The 19950-nt window shown below is 37.4% G+C and overlaps 1 pseudogene; it reads left to right on the top strand.

Moving 5' to 3' along the window:
- Window positions 1-18129: 18129 nt before the first annotated feature.
- On the top strand, window positions 18130-18998 carry LOC101113135 (small ribosomal subunit protein eS4, X isoform-like; annotated as a pseudogene).
- The last annotated feature ends 952 nt before the right edge of the window (window positions 18999-19950 follow it).

Consider the following 19950-nt stretch of genomic DNA (forward strand, 5'->3'; position numbering starts at 1 on the left):
AATTACCTGTTTAATAAAAAATAATGATTTACATTTACAGACTCATACAAGACCTCATTTGAGTATGTGGTGCACATAAGGCATTCATTCAAGCATTTAAAAAACACTTAATGAGTGAGCACCTACTCTTAATATAAAGGAGGCACTACTCTAGGCCATGATGGTGGATCAATGAGCAAAGTCGGGAAAAGCATTGTCTTCATGGGGTTTATATTCTGGCAGGAGGAATCTATAAAAAAACATAATAGATACTTTATATACTCTATTACAGGCTGGAAAGTGCTACAGATTAACGGAAAAGTGGACTTGAACAAGGTGAATCAGGAATGCTGTGGGTACCAATGGCATGGGGGGCAGGGTATGTAGCTGTGTGTTACATATGTCACAGGACAGCAAAAACATCACTGTCTCCACTTGAAACATCTTGGAGGTAAACAACTTCCCCAGAGATAGCTGAAAATTACCTGTACCTTCAGATACAGTTCTGAAGTCCAGCTTAAAAAAAAATTCTGTAACTTTTTTTTTGTCTACACCTTGCTGTCTTTTTGTATAATGGAATAGGATTGTTTTGATCATAACGTCCCTTAAATCATATTTAATGCCTTACTTTAAAGGCATGGTTTCATCTCAAGCACCCAGGGCCAGACCTGCATCCATATGCTAAGGTTTTATCTCTGTCCATCCATGATTTTCCTACATGCCTCCTCCCCATTGTGCCTGCAAGAGAAGCAGATATTAGTGGAGAGGCAAGTCACCATGTTCTGTTGAGACCTGGAGATTATCAGCTCAGTTTCTCTGGCCATGTAGCTCATATATGTTTTTTAGACAACAAAATGACAAGTAATATGAAGAACAACTTTATAGCAATATTTTATTAAGGTGTCATATTTCAAAAGAGGTCTCCAGAAATTCTCATTTACTCTGAATGTCTACATTTCTTATAGAAAAATGTTGTGACTGCCCTTAGAAAATGTGTATTCAAAGGTTCTTTCAAATTAAAATGAGGCAGTGAAATGAAGAAAAAAATATCAGACAATGAGAAAGAAAGAGGGATCAGCAGCTACTAGGATACCCATGTTGGCTGACTTTCTCAAAAGGAAATACAGTACAAAAACAATCCACCCAAGACCAGGAAATTAAACATGACTTAGTGATGGTAACTGAATCTGTGGCAAAAGCCCAAGTACCATTTATTTTCTAATTTAGGCTAATGTTTCAGAAAATTTTGATTTTTACTTGGATATAAGTAAGAGGAAGTTGAAAAACTGCCTGGTGTATGGTTCAGTCTTGATCGTCTATGATATGCAAAAATGATTCGACCTTACCCTTTGGCAGACTATTTTCCTGTAACCCTTTACTTCTCCCTGTTGCTTTGATGTGTCTCTTCTGTCATGAGGATACCCTTGTATCCTTACAATCGGTGATTGTCCTTAACATCTGGATTGCCTGGACATCTGCTTGAGGCCATGCACCACTCACAAGACCACTGGGCCACTTCCATCACAAACCCTCCTGTAGCCCTGCTCAGCATAAACTGATGCACAGAACTAGACACTCAACCTTGGAGAGTCATGAGACAAGGGAATCAGATGTTGGTTCTAATGAAAAAATTAACAACCTCTGCTTCTGCTGTCTTCATCTTCTTTGTCTGGACTTTCTGGAAGTCTGCGCTTCTAAACTGACAAATGAAGCTAAGATCACATAATCCAAACAACTGGGGGAAAACTGGAAAACTCAATCAACCAGGTGTTTTGCCTACACGGTCTCTAATGGCCAGTCTGATGAGTTGTTTTTATTACATTATTTTCTTTTAGAATAATTGTTTTTTCCTATTATGTAAAGTAATGTATATTCATTGTGGGAAATATACACACTACATGAAAGTATAGCTGTGGACTTTTTTCAAAAATTCCGACTATACTATTAATATTTTTATATATCTCTTACAAGTCTTTAAGAAAACTTACATATCTGTAATTTCGTGTGTGTGATTTTATGCATTTATGCTCTACCTAGTATTTTGCAATCTATATTCTCTTACCTAAAAATAAGTCATGATTATTTTCCTAGATTATTGAGTAGTACCTTCCAGTATGATTTAATTATCAAATAGCACTAAAATTTTCTTTAATCAGTCCCCTTTTGTTGGGCAATTAAATTGCTTCTAGTTTTCAAAGTTATGAAAACATAACATACTAATAAACAATTCTGAACAAACTTTTTGTACAGATATTAGATTATTAGTAATGATTATATGAATGACTTTTGCTGAATAATATTGTGCATTGACAACTAATTGAATGAAAGTGTCCAAACAAATCTGCTAAATGATTACTTGTATATTTTTAGTCCACTAGGACAAAAACCCAAAAGAATAATACTATCTTAAAATTCTATACTGACATTTTCAATGGCAAGCTTTTACATACTTAACTCATTTTGATAGCAATACTCATATCATCCTTCTGAGTTTATTAGGAGCAAAGGAAGAGGACCAATACCACTTGGTTCTGTCCTAGTCTTTGCATATGTTATCTTATTATGGTGTGGTTTAAACAAGCATCTTAGACTTGATTAATATAATAATATTATTTAAGCTATCAAATGTACCCTGATTAGAGGAATTTTTGGAGGCAAGAGTGTTTGAAACTCTGTCTTCTACTGAATTTAAGTCTGAAAGGAGATGTGCCATTAATTCAGGGAATCTCCCTGAGAGTTCATGTTTTAGAAGTTAACTACTTTAAAAGAAGCATACATATTTATTAGTTGCATGGACCTTTCTTTGGTTTTCTACAAAGAAATCAGATTTTGTGTTTGTCCCAATCGACTAAATACCTTTGGATTCTATACAAGTCACTGTTTATCCCAATGCTTTCTTGGCCGTATCACCCAAATCAAGACTAACTTCTCCAGGTTACTGCCCTTAAAAAGATGTGGTGCATGGGACTTCTGAATGGTCTCTGGAGGTCCAGTGAAATTTGGTTTCTAGAATAGCATCTAGGATATCATAACCACCCGAAGTTTCTTGAGTCCTAGTTGAACTATCACTCAGAGGGGATACCAAATCACAAGGCCTTCATCTTTTCCTAATTTGCTTCCCATAACCCCGTTGTTTCTGATAAAAGCTATTAGTTCCCAAGGCTGAAGTTAAAACATCACTTTCTTAGAATCACCCTGGGCTTCTGCTACTTTGCACTGCTTAGAACCTGGAATGCAAGACATTTCTCTTTGGCAGAAATAAGTTAGTTTGTATCATATCTGAACCCCTTCTGCAGAAATCTGGAGGAAACTGAATCTGTTTTGCAATTGTTAGTGGAGAGGCTTGCACGTGGAGACCAATCACAGACATCTGATACCTGTTTCCACAGAATAAGTCGTATGCTTGAACATTATATGTTAGTAGAGACTAGACTGTACAGGTCTACAGTTCATTTTGGAAGAGATAGACTGCTTCATTGATTATAGAAGGTAATCATTGGATTGGAACTAATGCTAAATATAATTTGTCTATGTATATCCTAAGCCAGCACAAGAAAAATAGTGCAAAAGCAGGGTAAAAGTGTATGTTCATCAGTACCTAATTTTACACCAAGCATAACTGCTATTTTTGCACTTCAAATTTAGGTCATTTTATTGCATAGAGAAAGAAAAAATATTTTGAACCCCCCTGGGGTTGAGAACTATAAAACATGTGAAGCAGAAAGATACTTTAGGTTTCTTTTAAAGTTTCTGCATAAATCTAAACTGCTCTTCAGTAATTAAAGTATACCCTAATTGCTTGAGGCCATCCATCTTGAATAAACATTAGAAACCTTGACGATTTCCCGTGGAAAGAATCATCTTCACCCTAGTTTGGGAGAATTGAGGGAACCGTACCACAATGCACTCATGCTTTGACATCTACTAACACTAGGCCATCCCACAAGCCCCTCCTTGCTCAGAGAAGTGGAGATAAGAACTGGGTACCATAACTGCAGACATGATGACTCTCACAATAAGTCAGCAGCAGTATTCTTCAACTTGAGTCATGGTTTTCAATGTGCAGGTTCATGCAGGAGGAAACAGAGTAATGGTTAGAGAATGAATATGCAAGACCAAAATTGTGCTTTCAGATTATGGGATAATATTATGTGCAACGTCCCATCTCCAACAGGGAGTGTGTTCTGCTAGAAACTCACATTGCCCAGTTGCTACCTTTAGAAGTTACCACTTGACTTGCGCTTTTTTTTTTTTTTTAGCAGTTATACTCCATTTGTACCTCTTAGCTTGTCAACACATCTCTGTGTGAACCAATGGTTCCAGCTGGTATGTTAAACTCATTTAACCTGGGAGTCCTAAAATTCTATTGCTTGTATTTGTTGTTAAAAACAAAACCCAAAATCAAACAAACTAAAAACTGGCATAGCTTTAAGGGAAACTTGCTGTCATATCCGACCACTGATATGAACACAATACAAGACTACATAGTTTCAGCATTAGGTTTAGGGATTACCTGTGTGCATTTTAATTAAACCAACTGGTGTTCTCTCAGGGCCTAGAAGAGCCTATAAAGCTAGGAAGGCCACATTTATTACATTCTTATAGGAAAGGAAAACGGCATACCTCTGAAGTGTATATTGTATTTTGGTTTGATGTTATTACTGTCAGGATTTGTCTTCATTGGTTCTGAAACCTGAGGTGAACTGGTACACATTTTAGTTCATGGATAGTTCTAACTTGAAACAAGTAAACAATCTGACCTGATACTGTTTAAGACATGAATGGAAGGAGAAGATCATAGATCTCAAAATTAACTAAACTCAGTAACAAAGCAGTGACTTCCTTGGTGGGTCAGTGGTAAAGAATCCGCCTGGCTAAGCAGGAGACATGGGTTGGACCCTTGATCCGGGAAGATCTCATGTATCACGGAGCAGCCAAGTCCACGTGCCACAACTATTGAGCCTGTGCTCTAGAGCCCGGGGGCCACAACTCCTGAGTCCATGTGCTGCACCTCGTGAAACCCGCATGCCCCAGAGCCCAGGCCGCACAAGAGGAGCCACCACAGTGAGCAGCCCATGCACTGCAGCAGGAGGAAGCTGCACACAGAACCAAGACCCAGAGCAGCCAATAAATGAATTAATTTAAATGTTTTAAAAATAACAAAGCAATATCTGTTAGCAACTGGAATAATCCTCCTAAATGGTGGTTTCTGAGTTGATGACCTAAGTAAATTTATGCCTAGGAAATTAAAGCTTTGTTACGATGTAGATGAACCAGCCTCAAATGAAAGTGTATTTAAACCTTAAAAGCACCGCATCCATCTATTCTCCATCAATAGAAATGTTTTAAATAGGTTACATAAAGGAGAGAGAATGAAAGAATGAGATATTCATCAAAATATTTACATCTTGCTCATGAAGACTGTTATAGGCTGATTATTTTGTCATACTGCTGATGGAAGAGATAGGAAGTCTCCTTCTCAGGGCCCCATATAAGAAATGAGATGGGATTGGATGTCATCACTATCAATCATTCAGGTATAAGAGAGGGAGGTGGATCATCTGGACCCCAGTGAAATGAAACCAGAAGGTACCTGTGTCATCTTTGTCAGCCCCTTTACTGATTTAACTTTTGGATATATTTCGAAGAAAGAAACTTCCCAACAGAGGGATGGCTGCAAATCCAATGTGAGAAATATGTGAACAATAATATCTAATATTATCAAGAGCAGAAACTAAATGAACTTGTAGAAAATCCTTTTTGTTATATCTTGGATGTTTAAAGTTTTTTCTCAAGGCTTATAAAATCAGCAAATTAATTAAGAGAGGACCTAGAAAAGAGAAGGGACTCTCCCCTAATCTTTAGCCAAGAATGCTCCATAAACACTCCCCAGCAGCCTGACAAGGTAGAATTATAGCATCATCATTTCACAAATAAGAAAACTGAGACCAAGAAAGATCAGACATCTCTTTCAATATCACCATACAGGAAAGTAGTAAAATGGGAAACCTTATCTGCTGGCTCTGTCAATGCTTTTTCAAATAGCACCGTGAGAATGATGAGATAATCATGGAAGATGTGAAAGTAAGGAATGTATATTGAGTTGGTTGAAAAAAATCGATGATTTGAAAACCGTAGAATGGCTTAAATGTCACTGCTCTAAACCCCAACCCTTCTGAAGGCATTTGTCTCTTTAAACCAGAAGTTAGATGTATTTAGACCAGAGAGAAAGCTCTTAGGGTTATTTCCCTACCCTACAGTAAACTAAGGCGGTGACACCTCCTGAGAATAAGGCTGCACAATGGTAAATTCCTTTTGGAATTGCTGAAATAAATATGGAGTTACTCAGTTTTCTGGATTTGGACTTGTTTGGGTTCCAAGAACCAAGTTCTTTCTGACTGTGCAAAAATGAGGCTTCGGTAAGCCATGAAACTTTTAACACTGATGTTCACGAAAGTCTGCACATATTTGGAGTCTTTTTTGGAGTCAACCACAGGAATATTTTTGAAGCCAGATGACATAATTACCCTCACTTTTTAGTCAACCACACCCAATTATTGAACAACAAAAATGTTATTAGTCATACCGCAAATCCTCTGTACAGCCCAAAGCGGTTTCGATTTATACGTAGCAAAAACTTGGGACACTTTCAAAGGACAAATATCCGACGCCTTATGCATATTCAAAATAATATCCCAAAGTCTAGGAACTCCAACAATTAGAGAGCAATGTCAGTGTTATTTTAATAGTGGCCTCCATGATGACTGCTTTAAATGACTTCACTCATTTGGATGTTTGGCTCCAGAAATGTTTACATAATCAATTTAAGAATCCATCTCATAAAGATAATGACAATGTATCATTAATTTCAATAGTAATGTTACATTTTGATTATATGTTATTGACTTCTATGATTTTTCTTTCTAATTGAAATATACCTTGTGGTAAAGGACCCAGATCTCACATGTGCAGCCTGAAGAATTTTAGCACATGTATTAATATGTTCTTTGTAATGAGCATCAAGGTCAAGACAGAGCATTTCAAGCACCTGACAAAGCTCCCTAGGTTCCCCACTCCAGGCTAACTGACCTGACCTCCAATCACAATAGATAAATTTAGTTTACTTTTGAACTTCATATAAACAGAATTACAGAATTGTACTCTTTTGTGTTGGATTTCTTCATTTAATTTCATATCCAGAGATGCACCCATGGTCTTATGTGTAACACTATTTTGTTCTTTTTCTTGCTTTGAATATTACATTCTATGGTTAGACCACAATGCATTGACCCATTCCACTGTTGGTAGAAGTTTGGATTATTTATGCTGGGGTCATTATGGATAAAGCTGGAGTGAGCACTCTGATATGTGCCTCTGGGTGGAGCTAAGTCCTCATTTCCATTTGGTATGTTGCTAGGAGACAAATTGCTGTGTCATACCTATTTTAACTTTCATAGGCACCGCCAGAAATATTTTCAAAATGTTTATACTAATTTACACTCTAGTGTTTGTCAAACGACATAAAAGGAAAAACCGTTTAAGCAGTTGACCTCCCTGGATTCATCAGTGTTTCTTTACATAAGCTGTTCTTTTTCTGAAGGAAAGCTTAGAGATATTAAAACAAAATCTCTGCCATATTAGTTTCCTCTTTGCTATCCTGGACCATTTCTAACCCATTGAATTTGTAAAGTCTCTGTCTTCTTTCTTGCTATGTTCTCCAGAGACACAAGGTGATTCCTTTATAGCGCTTTACTGTTGATTTGTGTGTCTTGTATTTGCACTTGGGGTGAACTGCTGGCGAGAGAGTGGGCCATGCTCTCTCCTCTCACCTACTGCCTGTGTGGATAAGACTCTGATCAGCCTCAGAGGCAGAAGGCCATGACTTGCTCTGTGTGTGAGCAGACATGAGACCCAGGAGGTTTGACAAGGATGGTGTGATGTCTTCAACAACATCTCATAAAACTCAGAGAAGTACAGCGACAAATTCAATTCCAAATTCCATGCTCACCACTGCCTGAGCCTCCATATTGTCATCATTCAAGATTTCATCATTAACTTGCCCAGATAATTATCTTTTAGTAAGGTCAATGTTCTAATTCTAGTCAAGAAAACAAAATATTACTGGCAGCTCTTCCCAGCTATATGCTTTAGTGATTCCAGATGTGCAAATCAAAGAGATGTTGGCAACAGTGCACTGTCTAACAAAAAGAAAAAGAAATGTGCAGACTATTTGCTAAACATTTCAAAGACCCTAGAAATCCAGCTGACACCAAAATCAATATTTGCATTTTAATCTTTGCTTAATTGGACCTAATAGAGCCTGTACCAAAGATAAAAGCCGTTTGAAGTTGAACTTATTTTCCCCCCATTATTACTTTTGTCCCTACTACTTTTTTGTAAAACATTTTGGAGGAAGCAGATATTTGACTTAAATTGTTCATTTTCAAAATAAATATCTTTCTTTTCTGGGAACACAGATCAGGAATCCTGTATTGAGAGTTTTGTTTATATTATCTTATTATGTATGGCTTAACGGTTCTTTATTTTTCTTGTAACTTAGTGAAACTGAAGGAAAACAATTGGTACTAATTTGTACTAATTTCACATGTGTGTACTGGATTGAATAACAATACAAAGCTATAATAATTAATATGACATATTAATATATTATACTATTAATATGACAGTCTTAAATTTTAATGTTTAATTTAATACTATATTAACTATAGTATTAATGACATAGTTTTAAAAATTTTACCTCATTATAAAATTATAAAAACAATAGTAATAAAATAACACTTCATGTTAAATCAAAACAATAACCCATGTTAGTTTATACTTTGGCTCTCTGACCATTTCACCCAACTAAAACATGAGACCAGGAAATTTAAGAGGAAACACAGGGCCACTGTGCAGGCTAAATGGACATATCAACAGTCATAACAACCTGCGCTTCTCTAAATGCCGTAGTTTTTTCCTTCAGTTTGACTGAGAGATAATTGATACAGCTCACTGTATAAATTTAAGATGTACAGCATAATGTTTTGACTTACATACACAGTGAAATAATTACCATGATAATTTTGGTTTAGCATCCTCCTGTGTTTCTCAAAAATTATTTTAGTCTTCCCCTCAGGGCCTATTTACTTTTAATTTACATACAATACTAACCAACTATGCAAAGCAATCAGCTTTCAAACTCATGGTAGAAGTGAAACAGTTTGGTGCCACAAAAAAGCATATGGCAATAAGAAATGGTAGTTAATAGCAAAAAAGTAATAGTTACACAAAATAAAAGAGCAATAGCGATTATTATTAATCCTGAAGAAGCATGGCTGCTACAGTCATTTTGTGTAGGGAAAACAGCCTACCTGCCTCAGGTATATCTTTTTGTCTTTTACTCTAGTTAGTGGTGCAGTGCTGGCTCCAGGGGAGGGCAGCTTGAAAGCCCCTGCTCAGGTAGCATCCCAAGGATCCCCTTCTGTCCTTAGGCTTCCCTGGTGTTGCAACCTGACATCAAAAGGAGCTCGTTTGTCATCATTGTGCAAGCAAGTGTGGATTTATCACTTCTGGAGACCTGATGGACTGTAAGCCATTGAGCCTGCATGCAACAACTACTGAAGCCCATGCCTCAGAGCTTGTGTTCTGCAAGATAAGCCACTGCAATGAAAAGCCAGCATAATGCAACCAGAGTGGCCCCTCACACTGCAACTGGAGAATAGTCCACGCAGCAACAAAGACCTAGCACAGTTAAAAAGAAATAAATGATGTTTTTCTAAAAATTGAAAAAAAGAAAAGAAGATATGGATCTAGCAGGGGAACTTAAGAAAACAGGGAAACTGAGAACACTAAATTAAAACTGGTTTTCATCTAGACCAGTGTTTTGCAGCCTGGAAATCATATAATTGTCCTTCAGAGTACATCATGGGGTTAGAGGCAGTTGATACAGACAGGTAGCAGTTTGGGCCCACTTTTTCGCCTTAATAGCATGTTTACTTTCTATTCTAAATGTAGAGGTTCTACCTAAAATTACATTTGAAAAAAGAATTTACTGCTATAAAAATAAAATTTGTGAACCATAATGGGAAATCTTCACATATACCATAGGGATATATCAAAATACTGGGATTCTCCATGTTTTGGTGGTAATTCCCAAATTATTTCTTTGAAGTACCAACAATTTCTAGTCCAACAATAAGCTATTATTCTGTACCTGGCTAACAGGATCTCTGTCATTACATGATAACATCAGAGTCAGATGGGCTATAATATTGTTATAATGTTCTTAAATATTAATATAAATGCACATTTCTTTGGAGTAATGCTATGCCCAGGTTCAGGCTTGGGCCTGGTTTTTTATGACTGTGGGAGTGAAAAAGTTCAGACAAGTAATATTTAAAATTAGCATAACATTCCCACCTGCCCTTTGCTGCCTGCAGTAAGAAGTGTCTTGCAGAGTTATGTCTGTGTCACTGAACTATGCTATACAGATGGGGTTTGATTGGCCTGTAGGCTTAAAGTGCTCAGAAAACACTTCAACAACTGGAGACAGGAAGGTCTCTGTCGTTGAGGGTGGTTATTTGAGGGCAATGCAGTGCAGAATGTGTTTGAACGTCAAGGTTAGAGCTTAGTAATAGGGAAGACAGTCTACAAAATGGAAACTCATTTCTCTAAGCCAGCCTAACAAATCCTTTTGGAGGCCGAGTTCTTTGAATGGCCTTAGAGCTGTTAGAAGACAGACTCTAATGTCATATTGAGTTGTATCAGACTTCAGGCTCATTTATTCTTTGAAAACATTACAGGAATCATAGCTTAAGAACAGGAACAAGCAAAGTTTTCAGATTTTATTCATGCTGGATTTTTTTTCCCCAAGGTCATCTTTCTTACATTTCTTTCCTTTCTTCCTCTTTAACTTACAGCTTTTCTCTAAATCAGGTGAGCCCCTGTTGGATAATTTGTCCTCTAGCAAGATCAATTTGTCTTCCACTGACCTCTGCAGTCAATTATGCTATTTTTAAAAGCTCCTCAAGTTAAACATTTTCAATATCTGCTGATATGTCATGTTATTAAATGAAACCTTCAGATATATAAAATTTTTCTTCTGCTTAAAACAGGAGCATAAACAGCAACAACAAAAATCCCATCCCTCCTCTTTGACAGTGCAGCATCCCCCTCTCAGTTGCTGAGGGAAATACAGGAAAGCCAAGCACAGAGTGTCTGTTCATATCTTGTCCCTGCCTCCACGCTCCAGGGTTTCATGTACATTGGAGTCATCAAGGACTGGGGGTAGGAAATCCTAACAAGTGAGGAGAAATTAATTTGGACTACTAAAATTTACTCCCCAAAATGAAAAAAAAATAGCTGAAAGAGAAAAGGCTATATCAATAAGAAGCATGTCATAAGTGGTGTGAATAAGGAGAGAGGCAAGAAGTAGTTGTCACCTTAGATGAGTGAGTTAGGAGGCAGAGGATGGAGGAGTAAGGAAAGAGAAAAATTCCACCAGTGCACGGGAGTCCAGGCTGAAGAAGTGGTGCCCTTTCTCTGCATTCATGTTCCCTAATCCCCTTGCCAGTGCTCAAATTCTGCATTTTATTAAAATGCAGATCTGATTCCATGGGCCTGAAGTGGGGCCTGCAATTCTGCATTTTTAACTCATTCCCAACTTGATGCTGCAAACCTAGGGACCAAACGTGGAGTCACGAGTTTGAACAACCACTGTTCCTCAGAGAGAGTCTGGAAATAAACCCACACACCTACAGTCAATTAACCTCCAACAAAAGAGGCAAGAATACACAATGGGAAAAACACCATCTCTTCAGCAAGTAGTGATGGGAACATTGGACAACCACATGTAAACCAACAGAAGTTAGGACACACCCTCACACCATACACAAAAATAAATTCAAAATGTCTTAAACACTTAAATATAAGACACAATACCATAAAACTCCTAGAAGAGAATATAGGCAGAACATTCTCTGACATAAATCATACCACTGTTTTCTTAGGTCAGTCTCCTGAGGCAATAAACAAAGGCAAAAATAAACAAATGGGACCTAATCAAACTTACAAGCTTTTGTACTGCAAAGGAAACCATAAACAAAATGAAAAGACAGAGGACAGACTGGGAGGAAGTATTTGCAAATGATGCCACTGACAAGGGCTTAATTCCCAAAATGTACAAACAGCTCATATTACTCAACAACAAAAAAACAAATAGCCCAATCAAAGAATGGGCAGATGTAAGCAAACATTTCTTCCAAGAAGAGACACAGATGACCAACAGGCACATGAGAAGATGTTCAACATCACTAATAATTAGAGAAATGCAAATCATAACTACAACAAGGTGCCACCTCATACTGGTCAGAATGACCATCATTTAAAAATCAGCAAATAACAAATTCTGGCGAGCATGTGGAGAAAAGGGAACCTCCTACTATGTTGGTAGGAATGTAAATTGGTGCAGCCACTATGGAAAACTGTATGGAGATTCCTCAAATAAAACTAAAATTATAATTGCCATATGATCCAGGAGTTCCACTTCTGGGAATATATCTGGATAAAATGATAATTCAAAAAGATACATGCATCCCTATGTTCATAGCAGCACTATTCACAATAGCCAAGACATGGAAACAACTTAAATGTTGTTTCTTTCTTTTTTAATATAAATTTCTTTATTTTAATTGGAGGTTAATTACTTTACAATATTGTATTGGTTTAAATGTTGTTTCAATTCATCCACTGAGAGATGAACGAATGAAGAAGATATGATACATATATACAATGGAATAACAGCCATAACAAGATTGAAATAATGCCATTTGCAACAACATGGATGTAACTGGAGATTATTATACTCAATTCAGTTCACTCAGTTGTGTCCGACTCTTTGCGACCCCGTGAATCGCAGCATGCCAGGCCTCCCTGTCCATCACCAACTCCCAGAGTTCACTCAGACTCGTCCATCGAGTCAGTGATGCCATCCAGCCATCTCATCCTCTGTCGTCCCCTTCTTCTCCTGCCCCTAATCCCTCCCAGCATCAAGGTCTTTTCCAATGAGTCAACTCTTCACATGAGGTGGCCAAAGGACTGGAGTTTCAGCTTTAGCATCATTCCTTCCAAAGATATCCCAGGGTTGATCTCCTTCAGAATGGACTGGTTGGATCTCCTTGCAGTCCAAGGGACTCTCAAGAGTCTTCTCCAGCACCACACTTCAAAAGCATCAATTCTTTGGCACTCAGATTTCTTCACAGTCCAACTCTCACATCCATACATGACCACTGGATTATTACACTATGTGAAGTAAATCAGAAGGATAAAAACAAATACCATACGACATCACTTACATATGGAATCTAAAATATGATACAAATGAACCTATCAGGTGGCACTAGTGATAAAGAACCAGGCTGCCAATGCAGGAGACACAAGAGACGCGGGTTTGAGCCCTGAGTCAGGAAGATCCCCTGGAGAAGAAAATGGCAACCCACTCCAGCACTCTTGCCTGGGAAACCCCATGGACAGAGGAGCCTGGCAGGCTATAGTCCATGGGGTTCACAAAGAGTCAGACATGACTGAAGTGACTTCAGTTTGGTTCAGTCACTCACGTCCAACTCTTTGAAGACCCCATGGACTGCAACACACCAGGCTTCCCTGTCCATCACCAGCTCCTTGAGCCTACGCAAACTCATGTCCATCACATCAGTGATGCCATCCTACCATCTCATCCTCTGTCATCCCCTTCTCCTCCTGCCTTCAATCTTTCCCAGCATCAGGATCTTTTCAAATGAGTCATTTCTTCACATCAGGTGGCCAAAGTACCGGAGCTTCAGCTTCAGCATCAGTCCTTCCAGTGAATATTCAGGACTGATTTCCTTTAGGATGGACTGGTTGGATCTCCTTGCAGTCCAAGGGACTTTCAAGAGTTTTCTCCAACACCACATTTCAAAAGCATCAATTCTTTGGTGCTCAGCTTTCCTTATGGTCCAACTCTCACATCTATATATGACAACTGGAAAAACCATATCTTTGACTAGAAGGACCTTTGTCGGCAAAGTAATGTCTCTGCTTTTTATTTGCCATCTAGGTTGGTCATAGCTTTTCTTCAAGGAGCAAACGTCTTTTAATTTCATGGCTGCAGTCACCATCTGCAGTGATTTTGGAGCCCACCAAAATAAAATCTGCCACTGTTTCCACTATTTCTCCATCTATTTGCCAGGAAGTGATGGGACCGGATGCCATGATCTTAGCTTTTAAATGTTGAGTTTTAAGCCAGATTTTTCACTCTCCTCTTTCACTTTCATCAAGAGGCTCTTCAGTTCCTCTTCGCTTTCTGCCATCCGGGTGGTATCCTGTGCATATCTGAGGCTATTGATATTTCTCCTAGCAGTCTTCCCATGAAGCAGAAGCAGACTCACAGATAGAGTACACACTTGTGGTTGCCAGTGGGGAGAGGGAGTGGGGAGGAATGGATTGGGAGTCTGGAATTTGTAAATGCAACTACTACATATAGAATGGATAAATAACAAAATCTTATTGTATAGTACAGGGAATTATATTCAATATCTCGTGATTTACCATAATGGAAAAGAGTATGAAACAGAATCTATATATATGTGTACATTCTTTTTCAGTGTATATATCTGTATAACTGAATCACTTTGTTGTACAGCAGAAATTAACACATTGTAAATCAACTATACTTCAGAAAAATAAATTTAAAACAAACATACTACCCTCACCCCCCAAAAACAACCATTGTTCCTAATCTCTTGAATGTTCCTCCAGAGGCAATCACTGAACATATAGTCATAACATACACAAGGTTTTTTTTTTTTTTTCATACACAAGTATTTAAGAAGACATAATACTTTACTGTGTCAGGCAGCATTTACCAGAGAAAAAGAACCCACAGAAGTCACTTTATATCTAGGGGTGTGGGGGAGGGTGAGATTTTTAAGAAATTGGTTCACCCAGTTGTGGGAATTGCAAATCTGAAATTTATAGAGCAGGCTGGATATTATATTACTGTCTTAAAGAAGAGTTTCTTCTATAGGAAAGTAGTTTTACTCTTAAAGCCTTTGATTGATTAGATAAGATCCACCTACATTATCAAGGGTGATGTATTTTATTTAAAGTTAACTAATTACAATCGTTAATTCTATTTACAAATATCTTCAGAGCAATAACTAGGTTAGTGTTTGAACAAACAACTTGCAGGCCATGATCTGGCCAGGCTGACATGTAACGTTAGCTTTCACACATGCTACGTAATTTTCAGCAGATTTGTTTCTCCCTCCCTTAAAATGTCTCGGAAATCATTCCTCCTTAATAGCAAGATTGTATTCTATCATATGAATGCATTATAATCATACAAGTAGTCTTTTATTTTTGATATTTTACTCTTCACTATTACAAAATGCTGCTGTGAACATTTTAGAAAAAATGTCTTTAACTACAAATATGAATATATCTGCAATTTAAATACTTAGGTCTAAAAATACTCGTCAAGGAGTGTGTAAAGTTTTAATTTTCATAGAAATTAACCATTTTTGAAAAATACTTTGCTGATTAATACCTTTAATAAAAATGGGTAAGAATTTGTTTTCACACATTCTCAATGACATTATACTACAAAATATTTTCAGCTTTACCATTCAGGTACATGAAAATGTTCCTTCAAGTTTTATTTTGTGGATGATCATTATTTTTATGTTTTGAAGTTATTAGTAATTTCATTTCTTCTGTTTCTCCTGCCCATATTTCTGAGGTCATTAGTATTTTTTATTATTGATTTACTAGAATTCAATATATCTTATGACTATTAGCCATTTGTGTATATATATATATATATATATACACACACACACTATATATAGTATGTATATATATATACATACTATATATACATATATACATATTGTGTGTATATATATACACAAATACACAAATATTTTTTTCCTGGTGTGTTGTCTCTTAACTTCATTTGTGTTATTTTTAACTATGCAAATATTTTCATTTCAATGCACAGCTATTTATCTTTAATTTTATGGCTTCTGGATTTTGTGTCCAAACTTTCCCTCTAAGAAAATATAAAATTTTTTTCCTATATTTTCTTCCATACTTGTATGGTATCTCATCTTGTCTTAAAATCTTTGACCATTTTATTTATTCTGGTGTAAAGAGTGTAATAGAGATAAACTCCTCATTCTCATTCTTCTGGCTAGTCAGTTGTTCAAAATCCGTTTGTTTGATAATCTACTTTTTATCACATATTAAATTCCACTATGTATTGACTCTATCTGTAAAATATCTATCCTTAAAAATCTATTACATAAATATTTATGACTTTTTCTATAATACATCTAATACTCCTAATAGAGCTAGTGCCCCTCAGAATTCTTATACTTTGAAACTTTTCTACCTAGTCTTCTAATTTAAATCAGTGTTTCCATCATCAAAAATTATTGTTGGGACTTAGAGAATGAAATTATGGTTGCCAGGGAGAAGGATGGGAAGAAAGAACAGTTAGGGAGTTTGGGATGGACATGTAGACACTGCTGTATTTTAAACAGATAACAAACGAGGACCTAATGTACGGCACAGGGAACTCTGCTCAGTGTTATGTGGCAATCGGGATGGGAGGCGAGTTTGGGGGGAGAATGGATACAAGTGTGTATATGGCTGAGTCCCTCAGCTGTTCACCTGAGACCACCGCGATGTTGTTAATCACATTGTCAGTCGGCTTTACCCCAATACAAAATAAAAAGTTAAAAAATTATTGGGCATATTTTGGTTGACACTGAATTAAAGTTATGAAAATTCATAACTCCCTTAAAATTAAGGGAGAATGTGTATTTCATGCTTTCTCAACAGGGATAATTATAACCTAAAGGAACAAAATCTAGTTTTTGGAGGTCAAAAAATTTACCCTTTTTTTTTTTAAAAAAAACTTACTCTTTTTCTGTATAAAACACAGATAAATGTAAGGTGTATAAACAGATATTTAGTGTATCTCTGATATTAAAATTTAATCAGAAAGGGAGATTAAGGAAAAAATACATCCAAAAAAGTTCCTTTGGAGGCAATATTGTAAATACAGTTGAGAAACACTGTTCTAGCTATACAAAGCTGAGTCTTCTTAGCTAAGAACAGGTCGGTTCTTAATACATACTTAAGCCTTTTAGGTTCAATACGGAATTTAAACATTTTCTTCAAATATATCTGGCCATTTATTTCCAGGTGGTTTATTTTGACTTAAAATTTAATTTGAGGACGATCTTGTCAGAATTTCTCATTGCAATGGTGTTATGGTTATTTTTATCTCATTTTTTAGCATTAATATAATCAGGAAATAATGAAAATTTAGCATCACTTTCTAATCTGTATACTTCTTATTATTCTATTTGCTTTAATATGTTCATTCTGTATGTGCTTCACTGATACAGAAAACCATCTCAGGAACAATAAAGAAATGTATAAAATACTTTTAAAATAATGTACATTATACATTATATATATATGTATTATATATATTTAGTAACTGTACACATAAATATTCATTGAATATTAATATATGCCACAGGCACCTTGAAGTGTTTTTGCTTTACTTTATTTGAAGCACTAAACTCTGAGTTCAGAAGCCATTCTCCTTTTCAGAGAGAAAGATAGACTCCCGGCATTCACAAGGGTTATATCCCAAGAAACCTGCAAATTTCTAAATCTGCAAACAATTCTATTATTTTCCTTAAGAAAAGCACATGCAACAACGAGATAACAAAACTGTGGTACCAAGATGGGGACACAGGGCATTCAACCATGTATTTCAACAAAAATGACAAATGATTGCGTTCCATGACGCAAATCAGCAAACAGTAGGAACAGTGGTTGTCAGATCCAGGATCTCCTACATACTAGAATCTTCTTGCAATGTGACAGAACAAGGCACGAGGTTATTTCTAAAGTAGGTCCACTGGTTTAGGCTTAAGAGGAACTTATTCTTGTGAATGAGCATCCCAAGTAACTAATCACATCCACATTCCCCGGTAACATTGTTCCCAGCAAGCAGCCTGAGGGCGGCATTTAACTGAGACTCTGGTGTATCGGGTTTCCCAGGTGGCTCAGATGGTAAAGAATCTGCCTGCAGCTCTTTTCGTGCCTAGCGCAGCCATGGCTCGGGGTCCCAAGAAGCACCTGAAACGCGTAGCAGCTCCAAAACATTGGATGCTGGATAAACTGACTGGTGTGTTTGCCCCTCGTCCATCTACCGACCCCTACAAGCTAAGGGAATGTCTCCCCCTAATCATTTTCCTAAGGAATAGACTTAAGTATGCCTTAACTGGAGATGAAGTAAAGAAGATTTGCATGCAGCGTTTCATTAAGATCGATGGCAAAGTCCGCACAGATATAACCTACCCTGCTGGTTTTATGGATGTCATCAGCATTGATAAGACTGGAGAGAATTTTCGTTTGATCTATGACACCAAGGGTCGCTTTGCTGTTCATCGTATTACACCTGAGGAGGCCAAGTATAAATTGTGCAAAGTAAGAAAGATATTTGTGGGGACAAAAGGAATCCCTCATCTGGTAACCCATGATGCTCGTACCATCCGTTACCCTGATCCCCTCATCAAGGTGAATGATACAAGATTACTGATTTCATCAAATTTGACACTGGTAACCTGTGCATGGTGACTGGAGGTGCTAACCTGGGAAGAATTGGTGTGATTACAAACTGGAAGAGACATCCAGGTTCTTTTGATGTAGTTCATGTGAAAGATGCAAATGGCAACAGCTTTGCCACTTGGCTCTGGAACATTTTCATTATTGGCAAAGGCAACAAACCATGGATCTCTCTTCCCCGTGGAAAGGGTATTCGCCTTACCATTGCTGAGGAGAGAGATAAGAGATTGGCAGCCAAAGACAGCAGTGGATAAAACGATCGCTATGTGATGTGATTGGAAAGGTCTTTGTAATTAAAGATAATACCAAGTGAAAAAAAAAAAAGAAAAGAATCTGCCTGCAATGCAGGAGACCTGGGTTCAATCCCTGATTTGGGAAGATCCCCTGAGGAAGGGCATGACAACCCACTTCAGTATTCTTGCCTGGATAATTCCATAGACAGAGGAGCCTGGTGGGCTACAGTCCATGAGTTCGCAAAGAGTCAAACACAACTGAGCAACTAACACTAGTGTATTATTATAAAGTGGAAAAGAAGTAAAACGCTAAATGGACTCACTTTCTAAAACTTCTCAGAGTAAAACATTTGACTCGATGCCAAACATCCAGATGAAAACTGAAGAAAAATAAAGACAACTCTCCAGATGTCTTCCTTTAGGAAATATATAGGGATCACTCTTCTTGTTCTTTCTTTTTGGGGGAATAACTCAAGCAGCAGAAGAAAACAAGGACCAGAGGACATATTAGGGTCATTAAAGGGCATGCTAACCTCTTAGAGGAAAACAGCACACATGACAGTGAGTGGCCAGGACAGCACGAGATGATCACCAAACCCCCAAATTACTCACCCGTCTCTGCATCTGTGATTTCAGCCTTTTACCTCGTAAAACCTGTATTTCCTCTTACGGCAAACAGATTGGACTTTCCAGCCTCTTGAATTTGAGCCAGTGGGACATGAGCAGATACCATTCATGCAGAAGTTTGCAATGGCTTGTGTAGTTAGAAGACGTACCCATTGCAGTCATGCTGCACCATGAGAGAAGCCACTCGGGTAGCCCACTGGTCCAGGGAAGAGGAGAACCTTGCAGAGTAAATCCAGCCCCAACTTAAAGCCACACCCAGCCTCAATCAGCTTCAATATGCCAGCAAATTTGGAAACCTCAGCAGTGGCCACAGGACTGGAAAAGGTCAGTTTTCATTCCAATCCCAAAGAAAGGCAATGCCAAAGAATGCTCAGACTACCAAACAATTGCACTCATCTCACACGCTAGTAAAGTAATGCTCAAA

The sequence above is a fragment of the Ovis aries genome, chromosome 2 (genome assembly GCF_016772045.2).
Source record: "Ovis aries strain OAR_USU_Benz2616 breed Rambouillet chromosome 2, ARS-UI_Ramb_v3.0, whole genome shotgun sequence".
Lineage (NCBI taxonomy): Eukaryota > Metazoa > Chordata > Mammalia > Artiodactyla > Bovidae > Ovis > Ovis aries.